This window comes from Anser brachyrhynchus, assembly GCF_964034855.1.
Source record: "Anser brachyrhynchus genome assembly, chromosome: W".
Taxonomy (NCBI): Eukaryota; Metazoa; Chordata; class Aves; order Anseriformes; family Anatidae; genus Anser; species Anser brachyrhynchus.
The window spans coordinates 23,884,329-23,901,911 of NC_137704.1; the positions used below are offsets into that span (position 1 = coordinate 23,884,329).

Sequence of the window (17,583 nt, forward strand, 5' to 3'; positions counted from 1 at the left end):
CACTGCCCCTGATGCTGGAGGCAGGATGCAGAGTGATAAAGTGCTTCTAATCCATCAGCGTCAAAGGATAAATTATCATCAGCCTCCGCAGTGGGTGAGGTTCGCCTCACCCCGACCTTCACGCTGCCAGCTCCAGCTCCGGTGACATTCCCCATAGGACAGCAAAAGCCTTGGTGACATTTCAGGGTCCTCCAAAAGAGAGGAGGAAGCCATCTTCTTGCAAAATGCAGGCACAGAGCTACAGTCTGGATGGTGCAATGCAAGAAGAGAGGGGGCAATATGGGGTGGGAGGAGGGAGGGCTGCAAGTGTCCCTTTAAGGATATTGTACCACTGTTAATATTTGCACTAATGCATGCAAGTCTCTGTAATCTGCAAGCCTGATCACATTGTAAAAAGGCTGATAAAGTGCTGAGTTCGCTCTCGATCATTTAGTTTTGCTTTCACATTTTTTCCCTCTTGAGAACAGTTACTAGGCTGAGTTTGTGTATCTTGTACCCAGTAAAGATATTAAGAGCCCTTTAATCTACTGCTGCACAATCAGCAGCTTATTTTGCCACGGAGGTAAACAGCACTGGTATGAGAAGTTTGCTGTGTGTGGCTTGGAGCTCACTGAAAAACATCCTTGGGCAGTATTCAGTGCATGCACAGGTGGCGGGCTGGGCTGGACAGCCTTGTCCCATGCAGCTGCAAACCTGGTGGCTTTCCTGTCCTCGCAGGGGCACAACAGGCCTTGCACAGTCCGCATGGACGCTTGCAGGGTGAGGTGTGTTTTCAGGGTGTCATCAAAGACAAACCCAGGGAATGGCACTGAGGAATGTGGCTGGAGCACTGGCATGATGCCACCCGCTGTCCTGGTCCTTGCTACCACAGTGCTGCAGCACTGTGTGGGGTGAGGCATCGAGCGGCAGGGGAAGGAATCCATGCAGAGCAAGGGATCTGTGCAGAGCAAGGCTTGGGGCTGTCAGGATTGTACCAGCTTGGGAGGTTAGAAAGGAGCAGCAGAGCCCCACCAGATGTTGATTTATGCTTTCCCTCATGCTCTTTGTGTGCAGTGCAAGCTCTTTTACTGTGAGCACCAGTGCACATACAGAGGTCTCCTGTGCTCTTCTTGTGCTGATGGAGGTTTGGGAGGTGTTTTTGTCTTGCTCTGCGTATGAAAAGGGAAAAGAAGGGCTCTGGAGCTGCAGGGAGTAAGGCTTGTGAACCCATTCCAGCACTTCACAGAGTGCTTGAGATAGTCTCCTGCAAAGACAAGCTTTATGTGACCAAGAGACTTAGGTAGAGGGCAGGCGTCTCCCAGAGCAGCCCATTGCTCTGTGCACATCTCTGAGGCTTGCTGTGTCCACCCCCACGCACCCCAAAAACCCTCACACAAAGCCCTCCCCAGCTTGTCCTCCTCTGCTGCATGTCCCCCCATGTCTCTGGGATGTGCTGGCACACACGTGGCCAGGGACAGTGCTGAGTGCCAGCTGGCCTTGGACTCTGCACAAACAAAGGCAAGAGAAGGGTCAGTGCCTTCCTGTTCCTTCCCAGTGGGTGGCCAGATTTTTCTGCTGGCCAGGATTTTTCAGAGAGGCAGGGACCTTGAGTTAAGCATTGTTAGGGCAGGGCAAGGAGCCAGGAGAGTTCTTGCCCCGCAGGACACAAGGTCAAAGGATCAGCATGGCACGCTCTCTCCTGGACAGTGTGTATGTCCCCATCTGCAACCACTTCCTCAGGACGTGACAAAGGCTTGGTAGGTGACAGCCTCCCAGGAATGAAAGGCAGGGAAGAGCCTCTGTTGCTGGTACCCCTCATCCGAGCCTTATCTTCTTGCAATGCATCCATCTGCACCTAAATGCAGCAGCTCCCCGTCCTCAGCTGTGTGCTTTCTGCCCAGACAAGGCACTTCCACTTGCTTTAAACTTGCCACGTGGTCACTGCAAGGATGGACATAGCTCATGTCAGACCTGGGGACAACAGGCACTCTGGAGCTGCTGGGTTGGCCCCGGGAGCACTGTAGCAGCACACAGGGAGAAGGTTTCTAACAGCAGTGAAGGAGGCTTTAAAAGACCTTCATGGTTTCCAGGGGTCCAGAGCATTTCTAAGGGGACTGTGGCATTGTAAGGACAGAGGAGGGCAGCTCAGGTGCCCAGCAGGCTCCAATGTTATACTTTCAGCCTGCAGGTGAGGAGCAGCCCTGGACCTGCTGCCCAGCCCTCCCAGCAGCTCCCCACTCACGCAGCAGCTGGGCTCGGGGCTGCCTGAAGGAAGGACCTGGCTGCCTTTGTTTTCCATCACTCTGATGCCCTGAGTCCTCTCCCCTCCTTTTCCTGTAAGGAAGGGATCCGCAAGCATGTCTCTCCTCAGCAGGGCATGGGGCCAGTCTGCCTTATCAGACACAAAAGAGCCAGCCAGGGACTTTCCACTCTTTGCTGCTGTGCCCAAGTAGGACTACCAGCCTGGTACATTGGATTGTCTTTGGAGACTTCCCCAGCTCCCTTGTCCTCTGCGCCCTTTGCACTCTTGGCACTCTGCCTTTCAGCTTTGCTCTCTCTGATGACATTTTGCTGGCCCTGTCACCTTCTGCCTGGAAATCCTTGGACACAAGTATCCCTTAGGAAGGCTGGGAAGGAAGATGCAGAACCTTTTGCCCCATGGGAAGCCCCACAGCTCCAGCCTCCATGGCTTCCTCCTTTGCAGGCAGCTGAGAAAAATGCTCACTTGGGAATTTTTGTGTTGGACTCTGTGCTGTCCCTGATGACCTGTGTATTAGGGACACAGAGCTGCAGACTCTTCAGACCAGCTCTGGTACCCACCCTCACACTCCTGACTTTCAGAGAAAGCCCTTTGTAGCAGAGCCATATCAAAGCATTGCAGAATTGCCAAGACTGGTGAAGATGAAGAATTACTTCATCTTCCCACTCAGTCTGGCACTGGAGAGCAGCTCTGTTGGAAGAGAACAAGCAATACTGAGCAGACTGAGACCATTCAAGCACTGGCCCAGAAAGCAGAATGAGCAGGCTGAAACCCAGAAACCTTGTGTGAGTGCCACCAGCCATACCTTACAAGGGACAAGATCCAGAGCAGGAGAAATCCTTCCCAGGCCGAGATGAAGAGGTTCTAGTAGCAGGAGAGCAATGACCCTCCTGAAACCCAGCCAGAGCTCTTGTAGAAAAGCCCGGTGGGGTCACATTTGTAGGGATCAATGCCCTGCTGGAAGAAGTTGTTCTGTGCTTGCATTTGCCTGCATGTAGTATGGGAAAGGCTGCAGCCTCTGAACTGATTAATAAAATGAGGCAGAGCCCCTCTGGACAGCTGGGAGCTTCTGCGCGGCACAGGCTTGCTCCAGCAGCCAGCACAGCCCGTGATGGATGGCCCGGCATGTCCTGGCACACCGCAGCCTCACAGCACTCACTTGAGACAGCTGAAGCACAAGGAAGACAAATGAGATCCAGAGAAACCCAACCTGCTGTTGGCCCCCTCCATCTCCATTTACGTCTGTTTTCTCTTCCAAGTCCATGTATCTCCTTTGTTTAGGAGCGTGTGTGGCTCTTGGTCCGATTCCAGATGTTTTCTGCTTGAGACCTTCCTCATTCTGTAACAGCATTGAGCACAAACACATTGGGGCCCATTTTGGTTAAATTTCCCTTGCTTCAGATGCTTCAGATCTTGCACGAACACCAAATCACAGTTCCCACAACTTCATGCAGCCCTCAGAAAAACAGCATACAGCAAAGAAAACCCACTTCACCTACTGGGGCACTGATAGACCAGACTAATGGAAAACAAAAGATTTGGAAGGACTGCCACAGGTCATCCAGTCCCTCCTGTGCCAAGCCAGGGCCAGTGCAACTCAAAGCTTTCCAACAGTCCATGGTCTAACCATAAAATCTGCAGCAGTGGAGAGGCAGCATTTCCTCAGCTGACACTTCTTGATAAGTGGAATTTCCCCTCAACATCTGACCCCAAGGTCTCCTGTGACTTCTTGTCCTATCAGAAGTGAATCCAGAGAACAGTTTCTTCACTTTCTCCCTGAAGCAGCAGCCTCCTGTACATTTGGAGGCCATCTCATCTGTTCCTGTAAACCCACATTCCTTCAGCCAGTACTTGGAGGCCAGGGCATCCAAACCTCTGAACACTGCTCTCCTCTACAGCTCTCCCAAGTGGGCACCTGTGGTGGTTTTACTCAGGTGGGCAACCGAGTTCCACCATGACCGCTCTCTCACTCACCCTCCTCAAAGAGGAACAGGAAGAAAATACGACACAAAAAGCTCAAGGTTTCAGATAAGGATGATTTAATTAAAGGGAAAAGGGAGAAGGGGAAAAAAAAGGAAAGAAAAAATTAAATAAAGCAAAGGCCGCATGGAAGCACAGAGAGAGAAAAGCAGTTACTGTCTACTTCCCATCAACGAGCGATGTTCGGCCACATCCTGGGAAGCAGGGCCTCAAAATGCGTAGCGGTTGTTCGGGAGGACAGATGCTTCCACAGCGAGAGCCCCCCCTCTCCTTCCCCTTTCCCACCTTTTATTGCTGAGTGTGACACCACACAGCATGGAATATCCCTTTGGTCGGTTTAGGTCAGCTGCCCTGGCGATGTCCCCTCCCCATCACTTGCCCACCCCCAGCCTGCTGGCTCTTGGGGGCTTGGAGGGAGTCCTGATGTGGTGCCAGTATTGTGCAGCAATAGACACAACACTGGAGTGATACCAGTGCTGTTCCAGCTACGAGTGCAGAGCACAGCACTGTGTGGGCTGCTGCAGGGAAAGTTAACTCCATCCCACACAGACCCAGCACAACTTCCACCCCTTATTCTATGTGACATTTGTGTCACACTCAGGTCCCACATACTTTAGTATATAGATGTTCTCATCACCATTGTTCCCTGTCCATTAAAATATTTATAGGTCTGTCCTTCTTTTCATTCCATAGGCCTCCCCCCAAAATATTCATAAGAACTGTTGATGGTTTCAGCATCATCTGCCAAAGTGGTCACTCAGGGCAGGCGGAGTTGGTTTTCTGGATGCCAGCACCACTTTAGCTCATGTCACTGCTGCACTTGCCCAGTTCCTTGCGAAGTTGAACTGTCGTTGGTTCTGAAATGTCTTCCTACAACACATAACTTAGATTTCAGATTACTTTTCTCCCAAGGTTAAATCTCCTTGAGGCGCACACCTCATATCCCCATCCTTTTGCATGACCCACAAGGTGTACCCTGGTCCTTGGGTGAAGACAATCCCACGAGTGGGTTTGCCTTTTCCCAAGGCATGAGCAACCCACACTGCTGTCCTGGTTTCGGCTAGGATAGAGATAATTTTCCTCCTAGTAGCTGGTAGGGTGCTGTGTTTGGGATTAGGATGAGAAGAATGTTGATAACACCGTGATGTTTTAATTGTTGCAGAGCAGTGCTTACACCAAGCCAAGGACTTTTCAGCTTCTCGCTCTGTCCTGCCAGCGGGCAGGCTAGGGGTGTAACAGGAGCTGGGAGGGGACAGACCCAGGACAGCTGACCCAAACTGGCCAAAGGGGTATTCCATACCATCTGACGTCATGCTAAACAATATATAGGGGTGGCTGGCCGGGGTGGGGGGCCGGCTGCTCGTGGATAGGCTGGGCATCGGTCAGCGGGTGGTGAGCAATTGCATTGTGCATCGCTTGTTTGTACACATTATTATTAGTAGTACCATTATCATTATTATTACTATTTTCCTTTTTTTCCTGTCATAATAAACAGTCTTTATCTCAACCCACAGGCTTTCATTTCTTTCTAATTCTCTCCCCCATCCCAGAGAGGGAGGGGGGAGGGTGAGCGAACGGCTGTGTGGTGTTTAGCTTCCGGCCGGGTTAAACCACAACAGTCTTTTCTGGTGCCCAACGTGGGGCAAAGAAGGGTTGAGATAATGACAGATCTGACCAGAGTGTGTTAAACTAAAATTGGTATAAGTATTGGACCTGCTTAGTAGTTGCTAGTCACAATGTTGATTGCTTTAATCTCAAGTCTGCTGTGCCTGTTTTCCAAATTGAGTTTTATAGCACACTACTTACTGTATGTGCTCCCTATTGCACTGTTTATCCTTTCCGGGCCCTGGTTTAAGATTGTTATGGTACTGTGCGGTGTAACAATGGCTTATGAAATGATGAAATATCTGGTCAGGACTCTAACCTGGTATTTGTACTCAGCACTGTCACCGACTCTATACTTTGGAAACCATATCTCAGAAACTATTAGCAATTACACCTATTGCCTTTTTTCATTAGGGAGGGGACAGGGGGAGATATTTTTTCCTACCTGTTCACTCTCCCTTTCTCCTGCACCCTCCTCTTCTCCTCTGGCCTAGTTACAATAGTTCTTCAAGATGTTGAATATCCTTGGGATGTTCAGACCAGCATGTTATTATTGTTATGTCTCCCGAATGCGCTTCAGGTTTTGTCTAAGTTTGAACAAATACTTAAGAGTGTCATCCAGATATCTGGCCTGAGGCGGGATAGTTGTGAGTGGCAGGGAGTGTGGGAGGATATGGGCAGGTTTCTAGAGCAGTGGGCACCTCCAGTGTTTTGGAAATTCACCCCTGAACAACAGAAAAATCCTAAAAAACAGGTAGAATGCTTGAAAAAGTGGTGTCATGACTCTGGCAGTTCCAAAGTGACACAAATCACTGCAGCGTGCTGGGGTCTGGCCTATGCCTATCAAGCTGCAATTGATGCTACTATCAACCTAGTGACAGACCCTGCGACCACTCCAAGTCCTGTGACAGGCCCAACGGCCACTCGAACCCCTGCAGCCACTCCAACCCCTACGATGGACCCCGCGGCTTCTCCAGCTCCTGTGGCCTCTCCAGCTCCTGCGGCCTCTCCAGCTCCTGTGATGGGCCCTGTGGTTGTTCCAGCTCCTGTGATGGGCCCAGCGGTCATCTCAGCTCCTGTGACGGGCCAGGTGGTTGTTTCAACCCCTGTGGCTTGTCCAGCGTGTATTTTAATACAAAGCGGGGATAGGTTATGAATATGTAAAGGCATATTGGGAAACTTCATGCATATGTAACTTTTTACTGTATATAACCAAAGCAAGTTGCCGCGTTAAGGTGCGCGTGCCTTTGGGAGCTATATCACCCATGCGCCCGGCGCCGAAAAAAACCACATACCTACTTATAACTCATTTTCTTTGAGTTATAGAGTTCTCCCACGAATCATTCTGGCGAGCCAGCCAGGAGGCTCTCTGCCTGCCCACAGGAGTGGCCGCGCCACAGATGTCCTAGCGCGCACTGGGCACAATTCCCTGGAGGAACTCCACTCCTTGGTTGCTCACTGAGGGGGCAGACAAAGACCTGCTGGACCATGGACAAACGGTATGTGTAACAGTACAGGAAGGGCCTGTAAGTCGTATGCGTGGTTGGGGCAGCTGGTAAATCGAGCAGAGACGTCTGGCATGCAGCATAGTCCCCGTAAGGGAGGAGGGTGCCCTACAGGCTGACCGATAGAGTGGTCAAGGGGGATTTGCTGACCGATGGAACAGCCACTAGCAATCTTGGTAGCAGATCGAGCAAATCCGAGGTTACCGCTGCATCCCAGTTTTGGGAGCCAGGACGGACCTGCTAATGACTGTATAAGACGCAGGAGAAGGGTAAGCGGGCCTCTCACAATTGTGATGAGGTTACCTGGGTAATATTTGCAGATGCTGGAGGGATATTAATTGGAGTGTTAATAATTGTATGTCTTATTTGTAGATGTCTGGGTATCTCATGATGAAAGCATTTGTGTAAGTGTATGTGTTTGAGACAAAGTATTGTTGTGAAATGAATTACTCCACCAGGAACACGTCCAGAGATGATACAAACAAGTTTGGTTATTGTTTTAAGTGATATATTCTTGTGGTATGAGCAAGAATTGCAAGGGGCCTCTCTGTGTGATTGCGTGATTGTGCTGTGTGAGTGAGACGCAGCATCGCTGCAAAGCGAGTGTGGAGTTCCGTTCTGCAGTTCCATATTCTCCGCGAGGGGAATGGCCAGAGACAAACGAAGCGCATGACAGACCGAAAGGAAGTGCTGTTTTATCCAAGTGTTGATTGGTGGTGCCCAATATACGGACCCGGCAGTGCATCTTGCAATCCTATTTTTTGTACTTAAATGTTTTGAGTGTGACAAGGAGGAAGGTGGGAGCATTATCTAAGTAACAGTTTAGAAGTTTGGGTATATTCGCGGTGGTGTTTGGTCAGTTTCCCAAGTATCGGGGGGGGGGGGGGGGGGGCTGACTGATTATCAAAGGGGTAGAACGGAGAGTCACTTCTTTGGTGGTTCGGGCTTGAGTCCTGGGAATTTGATAAGATGGGGGAGAGCGAATTTATTTAGGCCTGAATACTTTTTTAAATCCCCATATTGATGGATGCATAGCAGTGATTCCTTGTTTTGTGTGGGCTTACTAACAAAGTGCATGAGAAAAATTAGCATTCGGCTTGAAATTCGGTCCTGCTGAAATGTAAATTTTGTGAAAAAGGTGGTATTGTTTGTCTGGAAGACGGAGGGCTGAGTGCTTCAGGTGTTTTCCCAAAGCCCTGTGGATTTATGATTGGAACGGGGCTCATTAATAATCTGAAATAGTAAAGTTTGTATGTGGAAAGAAGAGTTTAATCCCAGAGAATTGGGACGTTTGGGAAGAAGATTTAGGAAAAGGTAGTAAAAACCTGCAATAAAAAGGGTTGCATGGAAATCGAAACAAGGGACTGTAACTAATAAGGAATAGTAATAAATAAATAAAAGGGAATGGGAAATCAAGGAAATGGGTAATATCCAAAACAAAGACGTCCAAAAGAAAGCTTCCTTGGGTGCATATTGGCACATTGGAAGGGTATTGTTAGACATGGGGGCACAGAAAGCAAGAGGACTTCCACTAAGTATTGCAATCAATGGTGGCCACTATATAAACTAAATGGCCACTTTATGGATCAATCGACTATAACAGTGTCTTGCAATTAATGTTGCTTTTGAGGAGAGAAGGAAAATAGGAAGAAATGTTGTATACTGATATGTTGTTTCAGCATTTTAGAAGGAAAAGGTATGGAATTAAGTTGGCCCCTGACTGAGCCTTTGGTGTTGGCATTAGAAAAGTACAGGCTGGAGAAAGATAAAGGAAGTGTTAAAAGGGTTGTTGAAGGTGTTAAAGGTGTGGCATGCAGTATTTGACAGAGCTGTTTGAAGTTGAATGAGCAGGGAAAGAGGATGTAGGAATGCTAATAGTTCCGTCTCAACCCGAGGCTGAGATCTCAAAATCACGGGTGTGAGCCCTCTGGGGCAGAGGGATCATGATGGGTCCGAGAGAGTTGTCATGGAAACAGGAAAAGGCGTTTTTATTTGCAATGCTTGAAATTTAAATTGGGAAAAATGATTGGAATCCGTCAATTTTTACACTTACCCAATTTGCCAAGGTCCTTGTTAGGAAGGGACTTGCTGGAAAAATTGGATGCAAAAATTTCTTTTGAACAAGGAAAAATGGAAATAACCTTTTGACAAAATTAGAAAACAGCCAGGTTTGGTTCACGGTACTAGATTGAAAAGATGCCTTTTTCTGCCTGCCCGTGGTGACTGAAAGCCAGAAACTCTGCCTTTGAATGGGAAAATCCTAATAGAGGATGAAAAACTCAGCTTTCTTGGACTGTGTTACCACAGGGGTTCAAGAATAGCCCCACCATATTCGGGAACCAGCTAGCCTGTGATCTTGAAGCGTGAAAGACCCCATCGGGAAAAGGGGACACTGTTGCAATACGCAAATGATAGCTACTGAAGAAGAAAAGGAGTGGGTATAATGGACTTACTAAAGTTTTTCAGCACTAATTCTGTGAACCCAGCCTCTTTCCTTAGTCATGTTTGCATCAAGACCATGGACACGGTATACTCCAGCTGACCAAACTTAAAGGATACATCCCTAGAAGATGCAGAGGATTGGTATATAGATGACAGCAGATTCATCCGCCAGGGATTTCGCTTCACAGGATATGCGGTAACAAACATCAGCCCCAAAGGTGGAAATCATCACCTTGATAAGATCTCTTGAGCTGGCAAACATTTGGACAGATTTGAAATATGCCTTTGGTGTGGTGCGTGCACACAGGGCTATTTGGAAGGAGAGAGGATTTTTATCTTCCTCAATTAAACATGCAGAAGAGGCTGATAGCAGTTATTAGGGAAGAAGGAAAAAGGAGGCCTAGACAGGAACAGCCCCTGCTAGGCAAGGATCAATGTGCCCTATGTAAGAAATTTGGGCATTGGAAAAATGAATGCCCAGAACAGAAAAGAAATGGAAAAGGGAACGGGGAAAGGGAGGTGGTGTTCGCGCGTGCAAAAGATGACTGGGGAAGACCGGAGAAATCTACCCCAGCAGGTCTACTGGTTATAAAAATGAAGGAGGGAAAGGAGGTGGAACTTATGGTAGATACAGGGGCAACTTATTCGGTTTTAAATAATGCACTAGTACCTGTAGGAAATGATTATGTCATAGTAAAAGGAGCAACTGGCCAATCAGAAATGGCATACTTTTGTAAACCTTTAAAGTACAAACCTGGGAAACAGTGGGGCATTCATAAATTTTTATATATGCCCAGCTCTCCGGAATCACTCCTGGGAAGGGACCTATTGGAAAAATTACAAGCGACCATATCATTTTAAAACGGGGAGATTGTTCTGGAGGTAGATGACCAGAGGTATGTGGAGGTATTAAGCCTAATGATATCAACAAACCCTAAAATGAAGGAAGAGGTTAATGAAGATATCTTGAGTCAGGTATTCCCGTGAATATGGGCCACTGAAGTACCAGGGAAGGCAAAAATGCTCCTCCAATACAAATCAAACTTAAGGAGGGGAGACAGCCACTACCTTTACCCTGTGGTGGCGAACCCATATACTTTACTAACATGCTTAACACCAGAGCTAACCTGGTTTATCGTTTTAGATCTGAAGGATGCCTTCTTTTGCCTCCCTCTCCATGAAGCCAGCCAGAAAATCTTTGCATTTGAATGGGAAAGCCCTAAGAGTGGGCGCAAAACACAGATCACATGGACAAGGTTGCCTCAGGGCTTTAAGAACTCACCCACCTTGTTCGGAGAACAACTTGCAAAGGACTTGGAGACCTGGGAAGCCCCACCAGGAGCAGGAAGGCTGTTGCATTAGGTAGATGACCTCCTAATAGCCACCCAGACAGAAGAAGCATGTGTGGCCTGGACAGTAAGCCTCCTAAACGTTCTGGGACTCCAGGGGTACAGGGCATCAAAGAAGAAGGCTCAGGTGGTAAAGCAGAAGGTGGTCTACCTGGGTTATGAGGTTAGTGCCGGACAACGGACCTTGGGGCAAGATCGTAAAGAAGAGATATGTCAAACCCCGAAACCTGAGACAATAAAAGAACTGCAAACCTTTTTGGGAATGACGGGGTGGTGCAGATTGTGGATCTATAATTACGGATTGCTTGTAAAACCGCTGTATGCGTTCATTGCAAATGGGAACAGGAACCTCCAATGGACAGAGGAGGCCACGCGAGCCTTTGACCAACTAAAGAAGGCTCTCATGTCAGCTCCAGCTCTGGGACTTCCAGATGTGAATAAACCATTCTTCCTCTTCTCCCATGAGAAACAGAGGATTGCCCTGGGAATACTAGCACAGGACCTGGGCCCATATCGAAGGGCCCAGGTCTTAATAAGCAAGGCCCAGTTGCTTATTTTTCTAAGCAGCTGGATGCCGCCACCAAGGGATGGCTGGGATGCCTCAGAGCTGTTGCAGCAGTGGTGCTAAATATCCAGGAAGCATGCAAGTTCACCTTGGGCCAGAAAATAACTGCGCTAGTGTCTCACACAGTGTCCGCAGTGCTGGAAGTGAAAGGTGGTCACTGGCTTTCCCCACAAAGGTTCCTGAAATACCAAGCTATCACGGTAGATGATGTAGAAATAGTGGTAACTAACACTGTCAACCCAGCTTCTTTCCTCAGCGGAAACCAAAGGGGAGCCAGTACACCACGACTGCCTGGAGACCATCGACCTACTCCAGCCGTATGTGGAAATCTGGTTCACTGATGGGAGCAGCTACGTCATCAGCAGACAACGACATGCTGGGTATGCAGTTACCACTTGCAAAGAGGTAATAGAATCTGGACCTTTGCCAACAGATACCTCTGCACAAAAGGCCGAGATAATTGCTCTGACCTGTGCCTTAGAAATAGCAAAAGGAAAGAAAATAAACGTCTATATGGACTCAAGATATGCATTTGGGGTTGTACATGCACATGGAGCCATCTGGAGAGAAAGAGGACTGCTGAACTCGCAAGGGAAAAACATCAAACATGCAAAAGAAATAATGCGATTATTGGAAGCAGTTCAGCTGCCTGAAAAGGTAGCAATCATGCACATTAAGGCACACCAGAAGGTGAGCTCAGAATTGGAGGAAAGAAACGGTCTGGCGGACAGAGAGGCAAAAGAAGCAGCAAAAGGTGAGGTAGCAACTGAGGGAGCCCTGATTCCAGACGGGCAGATTCCCCTTGAAGGTAAGCCAGTATATAACAAAAAGGACAGAAAATTAATGGAAAGTCAAAAGGGAGAGTATAACCAAGAGGGATGGGCTATTACCAAAGAAGGGAAAGGGAAATTAGTCATCCCCTCTAATTTGCTATGGTCACTAGTAAGGGAAGAACAACAGAAAACTCATTGGGGAATAAATTCCCTATATAACCATCTGACTGGGAAAATTACGGCTAGGAATTTGTATGCTACTGTCACACAAGTAACCCGACAATGTGACCTCTGCCTCCAGACCAACCCCAAAAATACCCCCAAACCGAAATTGGGCCAAATTGGGAAAGGCCATGGGCCTGGACAACAATGGCAGATTGACTTTTCTGAACTTCCAAGAAAAGGGGGGTATCGATATTTGTTGGTATTAACGGATACCTTTTCAGGTTGGCCAGAGGCAGTACCCAGTAGAACTGCCAAAGCCCGAGAAGTAACCAAGGTATTGCTACAAGAAATAATACCACTCTTCGGAGTTCCAGCCACCATGTCCTCAGACAGGAGGCCACACTTTATTTCAAAAATAGTGCAGCAAATTAGTCAGCATTTGGGCGTAGACTGGGAACTCCACACTCCATACCACCCTCAATCGAGTAGCCAAGTGGAGAAAATGAACCATTTGATCAAACAACAAATTGTAAGGTTAGGGCAAGAAGCTAACTTGCCCTGGCCCCAAGCTCTCCCGCTAGCATTGCTGCGGATTAAAAATTAAGTCCGTTTGAAATGCTTTATGGAAGACCATATAGAATTCAGAAAGGAACGTCTACCCAGGTTGGGGAGGAGACGTTGTCTACCTATTTGGTAGCTTTGAGTAAACAACTCAGAAAAATAGAGAAATAAGTGGCTGGAACTCAGAGTAGAGAGCTGGATGGACCGGTGCATGACATACAGCCTGGAGATTATGTATATGTCAAGTCTTTTGCAGAGAAAACTTTGAAACCACAGTGGGAAGGACCATACCAGGTGCTCCTTACTACCTTCACCGCAATTAAGATCTTTAGAGAAGGAAGTGAAGGCATTTTCCCAGTTGAAGTCCGAAAGGCTGTTTGGGACAAAGCCAATGATTTTGAAAGGAAGTTCCAATCTTGGTGGACTCTGGTAAATTTTACCTATGATCCCATTGTTAACATGGCTACTGCCTTTGTGCTTACTATACAAAATGCCACAGTTTATGTTATCCACCCCATCACTGCACTAGGATTAGACCATGAGGAGACAGTGCTCTATCCTTCGGAGCATAGAACATGGACATGGATGGGGAGTGGCAGACTGTAATCTGGAATCATGTGTTACCCGGGAACAACAAGGATTTATCTGTGAAAGCAACACAACTGACGCTCAGGACGTATGTCTTGACACTGAACAAGGTGTTTGCCACTTTGAAATTCATCCAAATACTAGTCAAAAGACTGTGCTTATATATCGGTCAGGGCTGTGTGTGTTTAAGAACTGCTTGTGCTTTTGTAGAAGTAGATAAGGATAATATAACTCTCCCTAGCAAAAATAATTCTAACTTTTATATTTGTAACTTTGTTAGAATTGTCAGGTGATTTTCTATATTTGGCACCAGTGGTATCCCACCAGTTGATCAAGTCTAACAACACAATGTATCACAAGTTACTCACGACACCAAGGAAATAAGTAAGGTTCTACAAAGCGTGAAACAAGATGCTAGTCATCACTGGTGGGATACACTCTTCGGGTGGTCACCAACGGCAAATGGTATTCTCAGTACATTGTGTCACCCGATCATAGCCATATTGATCTTAGTTGGTATAAGTCTTGTATTGTCTGTAATTATACTAATCTGGAACTGGAGAATGTTATACCAAATAGCCATGCTGACTTCTTTGTCGCACGTCCATGGTATGGCATTAAGTGATCAGTACCAAGTTGGGAATCTTTGCCACGAGTAAAAGAATTTACTAATCTTCTAGAAAAAGGGGGGGGACTGAAGCCAGGGACAAAAGAATGGGGGCTTCCTTAATCATATTAATGATTTCTAAATAAAACAATCATAATTATTAAAGCCAGGAATGAAAGAATGGGGGCTTGCTTAATAGCATTAAAATAGATATTGCTGAGTGTCTTTGCTTACTGCTGTGCAAATTAACCGAAACAAGGAGTCTCGGGGCCCCTCACAGAAGATGTTTCCTGACAAAAATGGGGAACCTGTCTCAAAAACCAGCTGAGACCGACCTTGTGGTTCGGACAAGAGCCAAGGAGCAGCTGAGTCTGCACAAAGGCAGGGGGTCAACTAGTGGTGATGAAGAGGAGTTATCGGACTTCATCACCACGACCCCCCCAACGACCACCACCTGCTGTGCAGGCGCAGATGGGAGGAGTTTATGTAAATGACTTATTGGAGCTAATTTTAATACAAAGCGGGGATAGGTTATGAATACGTATAGGCGTACTGGGAAACTTCATGCATATGTCATTTTTACTGCATATAACCAAAGCAAGTTCCGCGTTAAGGTGCGCATGCCTTTGGGAGCTACCTTGCATGCGCCCGGCGCCGAAATAAACCACATACCTACTTTATAACTTAATTGATTTGAGTTATAAATTTCTTCCACGAATCAGTACAGAGGAGCGTCGAGTAGCTTGTGAACCTGTAGTACTCAGCCAATGAGGAAACAGGGGAGGTGATCAGGCGTCGGGTAATAGGGAATAAAAGGTTATGATTTGTTTACTAAAATGTGCTCCTGATTGACAGGGCACCTGCCATTGCAATCGCGAATAAAATAGCTTCACAGAAGAGCCTGTCTGAAGAAAATTATTTGAGATGTTTCTCACAATTTGGGGGCTCGTCCGGGATCTTATCATGTGCTGAAGATTTCTTGCCACCACAGACAGGAAGGTGCACCCCACTGATTTCAGCGGTCCCGTAAGGGGTGGTGGGCCGTCTCCGTATGGCCGGCAAAGGACTGAGACTGTTAATCTGAAGACAGGATCTGCGAAGCTCTGGGGAGAAGGGAGGCCAGCACTGACATACACAGACACAGCCCAGACATAGTTCAGCCCGGATCGGGAACAGGCACAGGGATTACTGCTGATAACCCAGACCGGGAAGCCGTGCACGGACCAAGGTAAGGGAAACTTTACCGTATCTTGCCTCGGGCTGGGTTCGGGGAGACTCTTGTGTGGAGCGTGAATGAGATGCACTTTCAGTGCGAAGCGAGTGTGGAGTCCCAATCCACGAGGTTCTGTAGTCCCGCGAGGGGACGAACGAGGTCCCCTTGGCTGGAGAGGGACGAAGCGAAAGAGAGACGAGCAAAAGAGAGTCTCGGGGGTTTGGACCCTTAGGTGTACGGCACCCCGAGCATGGTGAAGTGAGGAGCTCAGCAGTACGCCCCACCTCTGTCCTAATCCTAGGTGAAGGCGTGTGGTACCCTGTGGGTGGTAAAGTCCACAGCAGCACGTCAGGAAGAGATGGGGATTAAGGGTTCCAAGAGTCAGCAGGGAAAATTACAATTACTGTTACAATTACAGCATTGCAAAGTACATTCTGATTGTCTCGAGGTCGACCCCTAGGGTTTGGGAGTCGGGAATACAGAGGATCTGAGGCCCGCTATACTCCAACTGAAAAGGAGATATTGGCAGCATATGAAGGAGTTCGATCTGCTTCGGAAGTGGTCGGTACTGAAGCGCAGCTCCTCCTGGCACCCCGACTGCCGGTACTAGGCTGGATGTTCAAAGGAAGGGTCCCCTCCACACATCATGCAACTGATGCTACATGGAGCAAGTGGGTTGCACTGGTTACTCAGCGGGCTCGAATAGCGAACCCCAGTTGCCCAGGAATCTTGGAAGTGATTGTGGACTGGCCAGAAGGCAAATATTTTGGGATATCACCAGAGGAGGAGGTGGTCCGTGCTGAAGAAGCCCCACTGTACAACAAGCTACCAGAAAATGAGAAGAAATATGCCTTGTTCACTGATGGGTCCTGTCGTATTGTGGGAAAGCATCGGAGATGGAAGGCTGCTGTATGGAGTCCTACACGACGAGTTGCAGAAGCTGCTGAGGGAGAAGGAGAATCGAGTCAGTTTGCAGAAGTGAAAGCCATCCAGCTGGCTTTAGATATTGCTGAACGAGAAAAGTGGCCAGTTCTCTATCTCTATACTGATTCATGGATGGTAGCAAATGCCCTGTGGGGGTGGTTACAGCAATGGAAGCAGAACAACTGGCAGCGCAGGGGCAAGCCCATCTGGGCTGCGGCATTGTGGCAAGATATTGCTGCCCGGGTAGAGAACCTGGTTGTAAAGGTACGCCATGTAGATGCTCATGTGCCCAAGAATCGGGCTACTGAAGAACATCAAAACAACCAGCAGGTGCATCAGGCTGCTAAGATTGAAGTGGCTCAGGTGGACCTGGACTGGCAACATAAAGGTGAATTATTTATAGCCCGATGGGCCCATGACACCTCGGGCCATCAAGGTAGAGATGCAACATACAGATGGGCTCGTGATCGAGGGGTGGACCTGACCATGGACACTATAGCACAGGTTATTCATGATTGTGAAACATGTGCTGCAATCAAGCAAGCCAAACGGTCAAGGCCTCTTTGGTATGGAGGACGATGGCTGAAATATAAATATGGAGAGGCCTGGCAGATTGATTACATCACACTCCCTCAAACCCGCAACGGCAAGCGCCACGTACTTACAATGGTGGAAGCAACCACCGGATGGCTGGAAACATATCCTGTGCCCCATGCCACCGCCCGGAACACTATCCTGGGCCTTGAAAAGCAAGTCCTATGGCGACATGGCACCCCAGAGAGAATTGAGTCAGACAACGGGACTCATTTCCGAAACAACCTTATAGACACTTGGGCCAAAGAACATGGCATTGAGTGGGTGTATCACATCCCCTATCATGCACCAGCCTCCGGGAAAGTTGAGCGATACAATGGACTGTTAAAGACTACACTGAAGGCAATGGGTGCTGGGACATTCAAACATTGGGATATGCATTTGGCAAAGGCCACCTGGTTAGTCAGTACTAGGGGATCTGCCAACCGAGCTGGACCTGCCCAATCAAACCTGTTACGCACTGTAGAAGGGGA

General features: G+C 48.0%; 1 long non-coding RNA gene across 1 annotated transcript; it reads left to right on the forward strand.

Moving 5' to 3' along the window:
* The first annotated feature begins 10,168 nt into the window (after window positions 1-10,168).
* On the forward strand, window positions 10,169-15,276 carry LOC308184917. The gene is made up of 2 exons (XR_013943036.1): window positions 10,169-13,613; window positions 15,235-15,276. It is a non-coding gene; the product is annotated as an uncharacterized lncRNA (long non-coding RNA).
* Window positions 15,277-17,583: the final 2,307 nt, after the last annotated feature.